This window comes from Aulostomus chinensis, chromosome 6 (assembly GCF_037954235.1).
Source record: "Aulostomus chinensis isolate RoL2024-O1b breed Wild chromosome 6, RoL_Achi_v1.0, whole genome shotgun sequence".
Lineage (NCBI taxonomy): Eukaryota > Metazoa > Chordata > Actinopteri > Syngnathiformes > Aulostomidae > Aulostomus > Aulostomus chinensis.
The window spans coordinates 13,375,951-13,389,462 of NC_141325.1; the positions used below are offsets into that span (position 1 = coordinate 13,375,951).

Below are 13,512 nucleotides of genomic sequence, written 5' to 3' on the forward strand. Positions count from 1 at the left end.
TCAAATAAAATTTTTACCAAATCATAATTTCACACTATTGAAGGCTTGATGCGTTTTGTTTTGTTTGTTTTAAATAAAAAAACAGATTTCGAACGACACAATTTTGAACACGTTTTCTTGTCGACTGGCTTCAGGAAATATTATACTTTCAAGTCCGTTTTTGATTCTTTGTTTTTTTTTACAAAATGAAATAAATAACAGATAAAAAGGGTGGATCACAGCTTTTGGTGTGAGTGGGTAAACATGGTGATCAAACACACTGTCAGAGGCAGGTTACAGTAGATGTTCTGTTTGAGCTAGAGGATGTTTGCATATAAGAGTAGAACTGAGGTTCAGGTGTAGACCCCCAGGCTTGTTTAATCCTACTTGAAGTGCCTATCCCATTAGACCATGTTATCAGGAATGTGCTGCAAAGCAGGTGTGTTAATAATGCCGATTAAATAAACAGGTTGTTTACTGCCGTCTGCTTTGGATACCTGATGTTGGTGACGTCATGACAGGCATTGGGATGGGAAAGAGAAAGGAGGAGGTAAGTTTAGTGGGGAGTAGTTTCACAGACTTGCAAGTCCAGACAGAGGCAGAGCGAAAATAGCTCAAGGGGCAAACAAGGTAACCTTTTTCACAAGACGCTTGAGGGTGTCTGCCAAGACCCACACAATACTGTCTGCAGTAAATATCTGTGTTGCAGTTGTATTGCACTGCAGAACAAAACATCTTAAAATGTCTGGGTGCATCCTCTTAAGTTTAAAGTTGCTCGTCTGACTGCCAAAAATGGTGCATTTTCACCTCATGTGTAACTTAATATCTTCTGTGGAGAAATATTTGCTTTGGCTTGTGAATGTGCGGTGGTTTTGACCCCCTTGCATCTGGAATTACAAGTGAATCTAAACAGGCCTGAAAATTAACCCTGCTTGAGATTTTGTTCTGCACCCCCCACCCCACCGGTTCCTCAACTCTTCCCAAATGTTGAAATGGGAAAAAAAAAAAATTCTGGAAATGAAATGCATACAAATACAGTATGAACAACTGCCCTAATACCACTTTAACAACGCGTACGTGCAGGATCAAACTCACTTAAGATAATGAAATGGTACGCCTTGATCAATCATTATGTCTTTACAGAGACAAAGATGTCAAAGTTGATAATGGATTCTTTCTGAATGATTTTACCCAATGAGCAGTAGTATTTTATTACCTTTATCACACTTGAGGAGCAGATCAAGTAAAGGAGAATCAATCCAATCCAAGATGAGATGAGCTCATCACACAAATATGGAGGAGGGCAGACCCTTCTGTCTCAGCTGGTGCTCCTGGTAAATCCCGGTACATAAACATGTTACACAGAGGTCATGGACATTATGAGTTCATGACAGCATAACCGCAAAATAGACCAAGTTTGGAGCTATAATCAGATCCTCTACGTGGAAACTGTTGTCAAGAATAAGGCCTAGAGGACAACACACTATCCAGTTTATTGAAAGATGAGCGTTTCCCTTCTAAGACATGTCAGAGATTCACAGGGTGGGCTGCTCTTGTTCGGGGGGGGGGGGGGGGCAAAGGCTAAACGACAAGTCTGGACATGTCGATGCCAGCCAGGACATCCCCATTAAGGGGTCACTTGGTTCTAAAAGCGGAGAAGGATGGCGCACAGGGATCAAATGGCCAGTTGTTTACAAGATGTTTGCCAACTACAGAGAAGAACTTGAGGTACAAGGAATCAGGTCAAGTTACCCATCTGATGACGAGATCAAGAAAAATGGGACAAAAACGATCAAGAACAAGCAAGCAGGACAGTGCATCCAATTCCCATGTGTGCTGCTTTATTTTTACTTTCCCAAGTTAACTGGAAAATATAGTAGTGTTTCTACAAGACTGATAGGAGGCTTTCTGATCAAGCTGCAGCAAAACAATGCATCTTTGACTGTGAAAACCCACTGCAGTGGCCGAGGTTCAAATATTTGCTGAAGAAGTGACAGGGGTCCAATAAACAAAACTAACTTAAAAAAAAAAATGAAATGACTGGAGTGAGTGATGTGTGCAAGCAGAAGCGGTGGGTTTAAGTGCTACAAAGTGACTGGCCATGCCCTCTCTTTGTTTCCTAAGGCCAGAGTGCATCCTCTATGAGTCCCCCGACGTGCTCAGGCCTCATTCATGGGTAATGTACCAGACAGAGCAGATTACTCCCTCTTGCTCCTCTTCTCTACGCTCAGCCAAGGAAGCCCTCCCTGTTCGTGCCTTTTTGCCTGCTTTCTTTGTGATTCTGTATGTCAAACTGACAAGGACCTGGCCTGACTGAATTGGAAAGTTGAAATTTAACATACGGTATTTATATCAGGGCAGCGGGGCCCAATTTGGTGCACTGGATGTAAAATATTCAAAATAAAAATAATAATAATATCAATAAAAAGTCTAATATTATACAATGTTAAGAACAGTTACAAATATGTGTCAAATTATATCTATTATGATACTTTCATGATTTACTCAGGCCCGGGATGTCAGTTTGACATTGCAGTTGGTCGGGACTGACTGGCTGCAGGCTAAGCACTCATTTCATCTGGTACGATTTGTTGTGTTGTAGAAACTTGAAAAATGGCTCTTTGATGTAATGGAAGCAAAATATAACACATTTAATACTTAATTAAAAGGACCTAAATGGATCTACACACTACTTAGAATTTTTGTATTCCTTTGGCCCATGGCTCACCATCAGGTTTTAGTTTTTGGAGGAGAAAAGTTTTGGCCCCCCCAGTAACTTTTTTTTTTTTTTTTGTGGTTTAAACTGAATTTGACTGCAGGTTCTGGTCATTAAATTATACTAGTTTTGCTATGTTGTGTATCACAAAGAACAAACAATTTCTGTTTATGTTAAGAAACAGAACTCTGACTGCACAATTATGCAACAGTCTTTTTTTTTTTTTTTTTGAAAGTGACAACAAACAGCCAGAGACACTGTGACGGTTATCTGTGACTCGTGTTTCCTTAAGTACTTCAAGAGCAACCTGAAGAGTTCTCCTTGCCTCATTGGTTCTGCACTGCGGACAGTACTGAGATCCTATGCGGTGTTTACATACACTCACTCATCCATCTCTTACACAATGGTGATGGAGGAGTGTTGGGCAATGAGGCATTCATGGTCAGTCCATGGCCTATTTGTCCCCAATGAGCGGTGGCTGATCCGCTGGAAATAGTTGACAAAATATACTCCTTACATATTTCTCAATTGGGTTGAGTTAAAAATACAACTATTGCAAGAAAAAAAGTAAATGAGAAAGAAAAAAACCTCGGCAATAGGCAAACTTTGAGCAGTTTGGAAAAACACTCAGCGCTCGATGACATGGGATTTTCTTCTTTTAATTTCTAGCAGACTAGATGTAGCCAAGGTGTATCTCTGCCCTGCACTAACTAGTTACTCAGCTCTGAATTTATAAGCTAAATCTATGCTAAGGGTCAAGGGGCAATGGTGTGGTTAAGTGTGTACATGAATTTTATTTCTATAACTAATTGATCAAATTCTTTATTTAGCCAACCCCCCAAAAAAGGAAGAGTAAGTAGGGGTTCTCTTGAAGATAACTTCTTGGATAATGCAAAATAAAAAACCTATAGGGTGGTGTGGAGTAAAAATACGAGGTAATAAGGTTATAATGCATATTCAACTGTTTTCTAATAGCTCAGAATTTATTTGCAAATTGTATCTATGTATTTTAAATATATAGAGAAAGAGGCAGAAATCAAATCTCTCTGAGAGCACTTTTTTTTTATTGCCCTGTTGTTAAACAAAGCTTGAAGGTTAAATGAAGGTTAACAGTGAGCAAAAGAGTGCTCATCTGCAGCAGTGTGTGAGAAAGTATCTTGGGTGATGGCAAAAATATTAAAATAATATTGCAAGAAGTTGGAGACTGTACAGAAAACATTTTCCAGTCAGAATGTGTAAATTCTTTCCGACTACAAATGTAACGAAGCACAAATGTACTACATAATAAATGCTGTCATTGAAAGAAAATGTGGCAGAGAAAGTATTTAGCAACATCAGCAACTTACAGAGAAGAGTCTGCTGTAAAGATTTACAGTCCGATAGAAGACTTCAATAACATTTGGTATTTATATCTGGAGGGCCACTTAAACATGTGCAGTAAGGGTTTCAGCGCCAGAAACATGATCGTAAAAAACAGCTATGAAGAGAGCAAGAAAGTGTTGTGCTTCATAGCCAAGCCAAATTTAATCATGGGCTAAATTTAATAGAATATAATAAATCCCAGTCAAATGAAAACATATTGGGAAGAATAGTCTGTATTCTATTTGTTTGTTTGTTGATTCACCATCTCACAGTAACATGTTCTTTGAATCTGGTGGACATAGTGTAGCTCGGTTCACTATCGTGTAGCCCCGCAGATGCCCCCCTCCCACAGCACCAGTCACTTCGACATTGGCACCATCGCAGACTCAGGCAGACAGAATGAAAGAAAGTAAGAGAAAGAAAAGCTGGCATACGAGTGAGGTCCACAGGTTTGGCATCCAGTGGGGTTGGCAGAAACGCTGCAAAAGATGGCTGAGTGCATTCCCAGCCCTGGCAGAACAAATGGAACTGTTGTTTGGGTTCAGAGGAGCTGGCCCTCAGAAAGGACACCACAGGAGTGAGGTGGGGTGGGGGGGTTAGGCCAGACAGGGACAGATGAGGACACTGGAGCATGGTGGCAGGGTTGCATTAACATATTCTCAGAGCAGTCTGTGGTAAAACTAGGTGGATATTATAACTAAAGTACAGGACGGTATTGTGCACTATGTCAGACGAAGAGTGTTATTTGCGTACTTTTGCAGGTGTATCACAGACGTCATGAGACACATCATGATGTAAAGGCTTTAATCAATCATATACAATGGAATTTGTCATATCAAAGGATTAATTGTTGATTTTTTTTTCATAATGAAAGTAATGTCTGATGAATCGAACTGACTTTTATCAATGCTGTTACGCACAATGGGATGGTAACCCAGATAAGAGGAGTCTGAGCAAGAGCGTCTCATGTGGCTCAGACAGCCCAAGGGACTCGTCTGTCAACTGGAAAGATGAAGACATGAAACGAGGTGGAGCAGTGAAACCGCCCATACAAGCAAGCACTGCAAACAGCACGCGTGAGGCCTGGAGATGTGAGGGAGTGACTTCAAACTTTGAAGAAAAGAAAGTCTGCTGAAGTTGGAAATCACCTTCCCTTGTTAGCTGCTATTACCAACTCTCTATTGTGGATTTTTTGGGGCTAAAAAGTGTTATGAGCAGGCAAATTCGCCAGAATGTATATCAGCGTGTTTACTTCAGGAGCAGTGACCTCTTCCAAGCAGGGATGTCATAAGAATCAGTGCTTGAGAACCAAGTTGATGGCAAAATTAGGAAAATAGGATGGTACTTATTTTTCCTATGGTGCTAAAAGTAACAAAGATGCCGGGGATAATGGATACAGCACCCTGTGGAATGGTTGGAGCAAATGCTGATCACAGATCTGTTTGTGATTTGTAACCCCCCCACCCGCGCGCGCACACACACGCGCACACACACAGACACACACACACAAACAGACAACTTTGACGTGGGCCGAATTTTTATGATAGTCCTGCAATTCCCATTTCAGTTGTTTACTTTTAGTTTGCAGCAGGAGATCATTTGGAAATGCATTATTTATCATTTATTTCTTTATTTTTTGGTACAGAAGTATCATCTATAGGTAGTGACTACCAAGGTTCTGGTAGTTGCCAAGAATCATTCACAAATGCTGTCTACCAGCAGTCATCACTACTTTTCCTTAGGAATGTTTTGCCACAACAATGCAAGCACAGTTGTGGCAAAAACAATGGATGTCAAATCACTCTTTCCACTGTAAAGGTAAATTAGAGGAGAAGGTAACAAGCATATTGACATGTCATGTCTATTCTTGTCCACAGTACAACCTCCATTGTCTGCGTGGGATCTAAGACATAATTACAATGTGGACAGAATGCAGACAACCCAAGACATAAATAATGTGTAAACACGTGTAGTGTGGTTGGATTAATGATTATACAAATAGCGTATCCAGACAGAGATCAAATTTGAGTCCTGAGGGTGTTTGGGGACCTTGTGTACAGGCCAGATGAAATTGCAAAACACACGCAAGTAGACCACACTGAAGTTCCTTCTAAATATAGACACATTTGAAACCAAATTCTACATGACATAACTTATCCTTCTTGCCTGCTGAACAACTAAAATGATGTGAGAACTGGTCAATGGGACATACTCTCACTGAGTAAACATAGTAGTTAATGATATGATGTTTTATCTCCCTCCAAGAATGTTCACGATTAAGCTGCACCTTTCATCATACCAAGCCTGGCTCAGGGCACTCGGGTAACCAGCTTTCCAAGTTCTGTGGGTCATATGTCCATTTTTGTTAGACATTTTTCAAAGCAATTAAATGTGCCGTGGGCCGTGTCGGCAGACAGGGTGGGTATGGCCAGTTACCAGCTTTGGCTGGGACATCAGACAGAATTCTGCTCTAAGTGAAACAAAGTGAAATGTATCATAACTCCTAGTGCCATTAGCTAAAATGTTGCGAGCCTCAGTTCCTGCAGGAATTCATTCATTTATTTTTTTTTACTATATTAGGAACACTACAAGAAAGTAAATAATGAACATATTTAGTACTCGGTCTGCAGGTTATGAAGTCAGACAAGTTTTTATAATTATTTTCTTGTTAATTTGTTGTTTACTCACTTTACTTATTTTAAAAATAGAGCCTTAAAACAACATTTACTCCATTTTCTCAGACTTGGTCACATCTGGAAATGTGCTAAGTGCATTTGCATGTGTTTATGAGGGACAAAAAATAAGGCATAGGTTCCAAGTAATTATATACTTGATGTACTTCATAAATAGGGTAAGAAAAGTTGAACTCTTCAGTCTTGGCATACTTTAGCAAATAATTTGATTCGGCTAGTCTTAATATTATTTGATTGATGGATTTGACCATTAGGCCCTCAAACTGGACAAAACACACAGGTGCTAATTAAAAGAAGAACTCAAATAAATGAGTGTTATTTCCATACAAAACAGAGAGGTTTCTGATTTATGGTCGATCATATGGAATGGTCGTCGCATTCACCAGAGCCCAAACAAACGGAACACCTATGTTTTTGGAACAACCTGTTAAACAATGCTCGTCATCACCATCATCAAAACACCAAATGTGGGATTACCTCGTGCGTAGCGTTCCAGAGACTTGAGGCATGTATGCCGCAGTGGCTCAACACCTTATGAAGATAGAAGGGGGTAATAATTTTCTGTTAATTTTTCACCCGTTTGTAGCTACAGTACCACTGCTAGAGTATCTGTGAAGCACACAAAAAGAACAAAGTGTAAAATGATCATAAGAAAATATGTAACAATGTGTTATCAAAATTACTTGTGTGCATTTTCCAGTTGTTCTTCAAGCAATGTGTTGTTAAGGGTGAACTGCAGCTTAAAATCTCAAGAGAACATTCATTGGTCTGATCAGACCAACTCATTTTTCCACTTAAAATTCCAAAGATACTGGAACTTCAGTAACACAGTAGTATGGCAAAGTTACCATACTGGCAGACAAATACACACAACTTCATGATTCATAAAAAAAACACACAGAGTTACACATTAGCTTCAACAGCTAGTGCCCATTATCACACACCACGTTCCTCTACATTTGACAGCAACAACAGGTAAAGCCATACACTGTTTACATGAAAGACGATGCCTGCGCGATACAGATGAGCACTTCCCACGTAACTACCTCACTCCCCACCTCCCTCTTGGCAGAGCATACCAATTTCCACCTGGATGGCCTTCAACTATGTGCCAAGAGGGTATCACGGCAGCTCCATATCCTCTGTGTGACAGTGTAATTCCCTCTGCCCTGCAGCCATGTCTGCAAAACTCAGACAGTTTACATGTTCATGTAGCTACATTGCACTGGGGAAGAGTGACTTGCCAAGTATTCTGTGCATTCATTTAATATCTGGCACACACAGATTAACCCCTCATACGTGAGCTGTCACAGGTGTGACAAAGTCAAAGGAGGAGGTGTGTTTGATCTTCCATTCAGCTCACAGTATGACAACCATATCTCAGTGTTCTTGACAGATTGGTGAGCCTTCTGCTTTGTTAAGTTTTAATATTCAATAATTGCCATTTGAGTTAGGAGAAAATTCCTTGATTTAGTGCTGAGCAGCAGAGTAATGAGTGTATTACGTGGATGAATGGGTATGTACAGGGGTATATCAAGTTCTAGGCACAGGTATGCAGAAAAAAATCTACTATAATTAGGTAATATTGTATTTCACACTTGATTACAGAAGAAAGGATACTATTAAAATACATTTCAATCCCTTAGATTAAAATTTAATTAAAACTTCAGATCCCTGACAGTTGACGTTTAAAAACATGCAATGAAATCTGACATGTTTTCAGTCAAACACAGTCAAGTACAGTAAGCTACGTAATTGCTATCAAGGATTGCCAAACCCTTTAGATAATAGGGTTGGTTACTGAACCGAATGACTGTACATCAGTACAACTGAGTATCAATTCATGATACACATGATTCATGTGCCACATTTCAGTTACTGCGCGTAAAATAGGCATGTCTGGATCAACTCAACCCGTAGTTGAGAGTGTCAATGCAAACACTTGTCAACAGCGTGGTTCGTATGCCGCTGTCTTGTACTTACAACAGTTGCTACTGATGTGGAGAAGATAGTTTTGCGAGTTTGAGCTGATACTCTTTGAACAACGCTGTCATTTACTGAACTCACAGAAGACTGAAAAGAGCCCAGACCAGGATAAGAAATGTTATATCATAAAGTGCAACCAGCCGTAACTGTTACTTTTACACAGTTACATGTCTGGGAAGAGGCACATCAGGTGTAGCGCATATGGTGACATGTAACTACACTATATAGGCTAAGACACAGATCTGATGCACAACTACACATGAAGCGTTAACTATCTGACAAAGAGCGATAGACCAAGTGATGTCACATTGCAACATGTTCATGCCTGATGCAGTCAGGACATTAACAAGCCAGACAGAGTCTCAAGTGTAGCTACACTTTTTTAAATACTCAACACAGACAATGCAAAGTAAAGCAATGCAAAATTGGCCATGAAACACATCTAACCTGAGGAAAACAAACAATATATATCTTTAACAGTGAAGAGTGTTTGTCCAGTTCAGTCACCCACAGCAGCTATAGTAAAAGATAGAGGCGCACCAAGAAGTTTAGACCAACTTTGAACAAAGGAACTTACATTTTTGTTACTATAGAGAAAGTAGAGTACCAAGAAAAAGTACATAATGTCAGGTACCAGTACCAATATTGGTTCAAATGTGACTCGATTAACTAAGCACCAGTAAAATTACAATAACAGTGACATTTCAAATGATGCTATAATGAATATATGACATAAATCAAATAGTCTTTTTGGAGTGTTATGCTAAAATGTTTCTTAAATGTGAAGACCAGAGATAAGTGTTGGTTTACAAAACAACCGGGACACTCACATGTTAGTCACCTGGGCCTCAGGTGATCAACAACCCAGTAGGATATTTTACTGCTCTGAGCTTCTATCTATCAGAGAAGTCAAAGCTAATCCTTCACCTAAGATCTACAGGGCTGAAGAGAACTGATAGGCCAAACAGAAACTTAGGAGGCGCGTGTGTGTGTCCATGTGGCTGTTGAAAGCTGACTCTGCTAGATACCGTAAAGCCTCTAAACGCCAATCTGTTAATAGGAGTCAAAACGACCCAGCTCACCTGATGGCAAGAGGGACAGCCCTTAAGAATACTAAATATCCACTTTAAAGTGACCAGAATAGTTTGATAAACACACACATGGACACAAATTGGTTATGTACAAAAGCCAGAATGCCCATATTTTAGACTTAACATGATTTAGAGTATGTTTGTGTGCAGTTTTCATCAAGGAGACAGGACAATTTCCTTATGTCTAAAGACACCCTGCACAAGCTCTTGGTCGATGTAAAATCCTGTAACAGGTTTCCAGACAGTATGAAAATTGACAAAAGGATTTTTGGGAACAGGATGTTACACACGTTAGTATTGGCTGGATGCACCAAACGAACATACGGGGGAGCGGACCGAGGCACATGTTCATCTTTTTTTTTCCTTAAACGGATTCTCCATCATAGACTGCCAGCACAGTAGACCCCCCACCCTCCACCTGAAGCTGAGGCTATCAGACAACTAAAGCTGCAAAAGTAAAATGACCTGGTGACTGGTAAAGCTCTTGGGAGAGTTTATGTCTGGTTTCTGGGCTGATCTATCAATCCTGAGACAGGATTATATATACTTCAATCTTTTGCACAGACAAAAGCAGAGGACCGACTTTGGGAGCAGGCATCTCACAGAATGACATACATGGAACGGTGTATTCCTGATTAAATGTTGAAAATCAGCCATAAAAAATGAACAAATTGAAAATGGGTGCCCACAAAAATTAATGAGTCATCTGAAAAGAAAAAAAAAGCATGAGATTTCGGGTTATCAGACACAAATTATAAAATAATTTTTACTCTCCAGATCGTAGTGTCTTGGTAGGTGGATCTTTCAGTTCATGTCACCTACTCTTGCGTCTCCACACACTTTGGCCACACCAGTGTCCTAATCTTGCCCTCCTGGCCTGCAGGTCATTGGATGCGCTGATTACCCAAGTCCTTGACACAAGACAAATCTGAGTGCTTTCATCTGTGTCGGTGGGTCGCCCCTCAAAGCCTTGTTACAGGATTGGCGCTCGCCAATTAGCACAATTAGCTTTTGGCAAGCCGCCGGGGGTGTCACATGGCACCAGCTTTGCACTGATGGTACCTGACAAGCCCACAGATCAGTCATGTCTGCCATCACAGGGGGTAAGTTGGTCCAGGAATGGAGAGGAAAATGAAGATGTGCCCTTTTAAATGATATAAAATATACACAACAGGAGAATTAATAATAAACAGCAGCTCAGTAAACTAACGTGTGTGAAACTGGAGCACACAGAGGGGGTCTAATAAGAACAATGGAAATCACGACGGTAATCACAGATATTCTTGCAACAAAGAATGAAAATAGAAAGCTTTAAAGAAGTGATGCACCTGCGGTTTTCTCTTGGTTTTGATGTCATATATCTTGAGTCGTCATTTTTTATTTTAAGATGAGGAGAGAGTTTGTTGGGAGGCCTAGTTCTCTTAATGTTTTATCCAGAATTTTCTGTCAAGGGCCTCTGATGTCAAAGTCTTTTGAGGAGATGAAAAAAAAAAAATTGGCGAGTGACGTGGCTTTGAGGATTTATTTTCAGAAATACATTCGTATATGGGTACAGTGTAGAAGGTTAACATCTGGAGGTGCTTGTGCCATGAAGCAATGCAGACGCTAAAACACAGAAGCTTTGGACAGAGTGAAGAGTAAATCTGTGCAAATGTGTCTACTGGTGTGTATACAGAATATGAATCAAAACAGCATTAATACAGCATCAGAGAGACACTCTACCTAAAGAAGAATGTTTTGTTAATGTCCAATCAGTGCAATTAGACATAAAATATGGGTGCACAAGTCAGGTGCAAGGTGCAAATGGGTTGGAATTAGTCACGCATGTTGGATGTAACAAATCAACCAGACTGAAATTCCCCATTTCATGCAACTCCACCAAGTTGATTACTACTGTTTATTTTTATACCATAAAACTGAGGTAACCACGTGGGAGTGAGGAAACAAAACGCAGACAAATAATTGCAAATATTTTATCAATTTTCTGCGTGAAACTCACCTTTTTTTAACCCACAAAGGTGCATCGATTTCGAAGCGTTCAGTTTGAACGTGACAGTTTTTGATGAGAACTAATATCATTCAAGTGTTGGGGAAAAAAAAAGGATAGATGAAATATTCTGGGAGCTGACAGGTTTGTTAAAATGTTGAAAAAATACTGGAAGTGGTGCTTGCAACTTAAAAAAATGCTGGCAAGGAAAGAGTTAATTGCGTGGCACTGATTTTTTCTGCAGCAGGAGTCACTGCAGCTACTGTATTTCATACATTTCCATTGTAGATCATCGTGTTATCAAACAAATTGAAAACAGCATTGGACAACAGCAGCATGAAGGTAGATCATTTATTCGAGAGCGGCAGGAGTCCTCCAGATCTTCCTGGGGTGAGACACGGCATGATGTACAAACAGCAATCTTTCACATTGTATAGTACTGTAGTTGTGTTAATTTCCCCGTGTTTGTGCAATGCGGTGTGCATTATGCATCTGCCTTTAAAGGCGCACATTACTGCCTGAATATTGCACCCTTCAAATAACAGGAAAAATACCAAAGCTAAATCTCAAGACTGTGTTGTAACACGCCTACCAAATAGAGCTATGTAGGAAAACACAAGGAAAGCAGTTGGCCGGGATACTACTGGTGTGCTGATAAAAGAGCCCCAGACGATGGGCAGACAGATAAGTGTGAGGCAAGGTCTGAGGCAAGACTTTCTACCACAGGACTTTTCCTACTTCCCTGGCCCTCTCGCTTTTCCTTGGCCTTGGCAACCCTGAGTATCTTAGGTAACACTGCTTGAGATCAGTATCTCCCCTCAAAACAAGAAGCCAGGAAGTGTTCCGTCTGTCATTATCACAATCTACCCAGTACTGTGGTTTTCCTCTACTCATCAGCTCCATTCTTTATGGTTTCCTTTTGTTGAGATATTGTGCAAGTTAGTATGTTAAACCTTTCCAGCTGAGGACAGTAAAAGATACAGGGAAACCACAGTATCTATGTATGTGTGTCATGTATTTGTCGTGCAGCAGCATTCCTGAGGGTGAGTGGTGAATCCACCACACGACCCTCCAGTGTGTGCGTGCGTGTGTGTGTGTGAGTAGGCAAGAGCACAGCAGAAGGTTTTTTTTAATGTAAAACACACACGCACGCGCACACACACACACTCACTCACACACACACACAAGGGTGCATGCACACTCGATACATGAGCCCATCCACACAGCTGCTCTTAGACTGACATGTTGGAGTGGCACACCTTGTGTTACAACACTCGGCTACATCTGGAGATCTTGAAGCAGAGAAAAGTTAAAAGAGCAACTTAATTAACTGGCCTGGATACCAAAAAGACACTCAAATGAAAAAAATTCCCATCTCTTCCCTCTTCACTTTCTGTCATGGTGGGGTTTTTTTCACCTCACAGAGCAGGTGGATGTTTACAACCCACATGAAAGGTTCAAAATAAAGGGTTGAGGGTCATGGAACACAAGGTGACCTCAATAAATTGTATATTGCAAAACTATGATTTATGTCAGGGCAACAAATATCAAAGTAAGGAGGTTGTGAAAGCTTTTTTCAGACATTATTATGCACAAAACTGATTTAAAAACAACTTTGTGTTAATCGTTTCCTTGTAATCAAATTAAATGGAGCACCTGAATTAATCAGCTACTCCAGAAATCTTGCATGTTGACTGG

The 13,512-nt window shown here is 40.3% G+C and overlaps 1 protein-coding gene across 3 annotated transcripts in view; it reads right to left on the reverse strand.

Moving 5' to 3' along the window:
* The window catches only part of arl15a (ADP-ribosylation factor-like 15a), a 110,022-nt gene that overhangs the window by 21,690 nt on the left and 74,820 nt on the right, over positions 1–13,512 (reverse strand). Inside the window, exon 5 of one of the 3 annotated variants that reach the window (XR_015116519.1) lies at positions 1,196–1,310. The exons of the other annotated variants lie outside the window; for them this stretch is intronic. The gene's annotated coding sequence lies outside the window, so the exon portion shown is untranslated. The remainder of the gene's footprint in view (positions 1–1,195; positions 1,311–13,512) is intronic. 3 annotated transcript variants of the gene reach the window in all.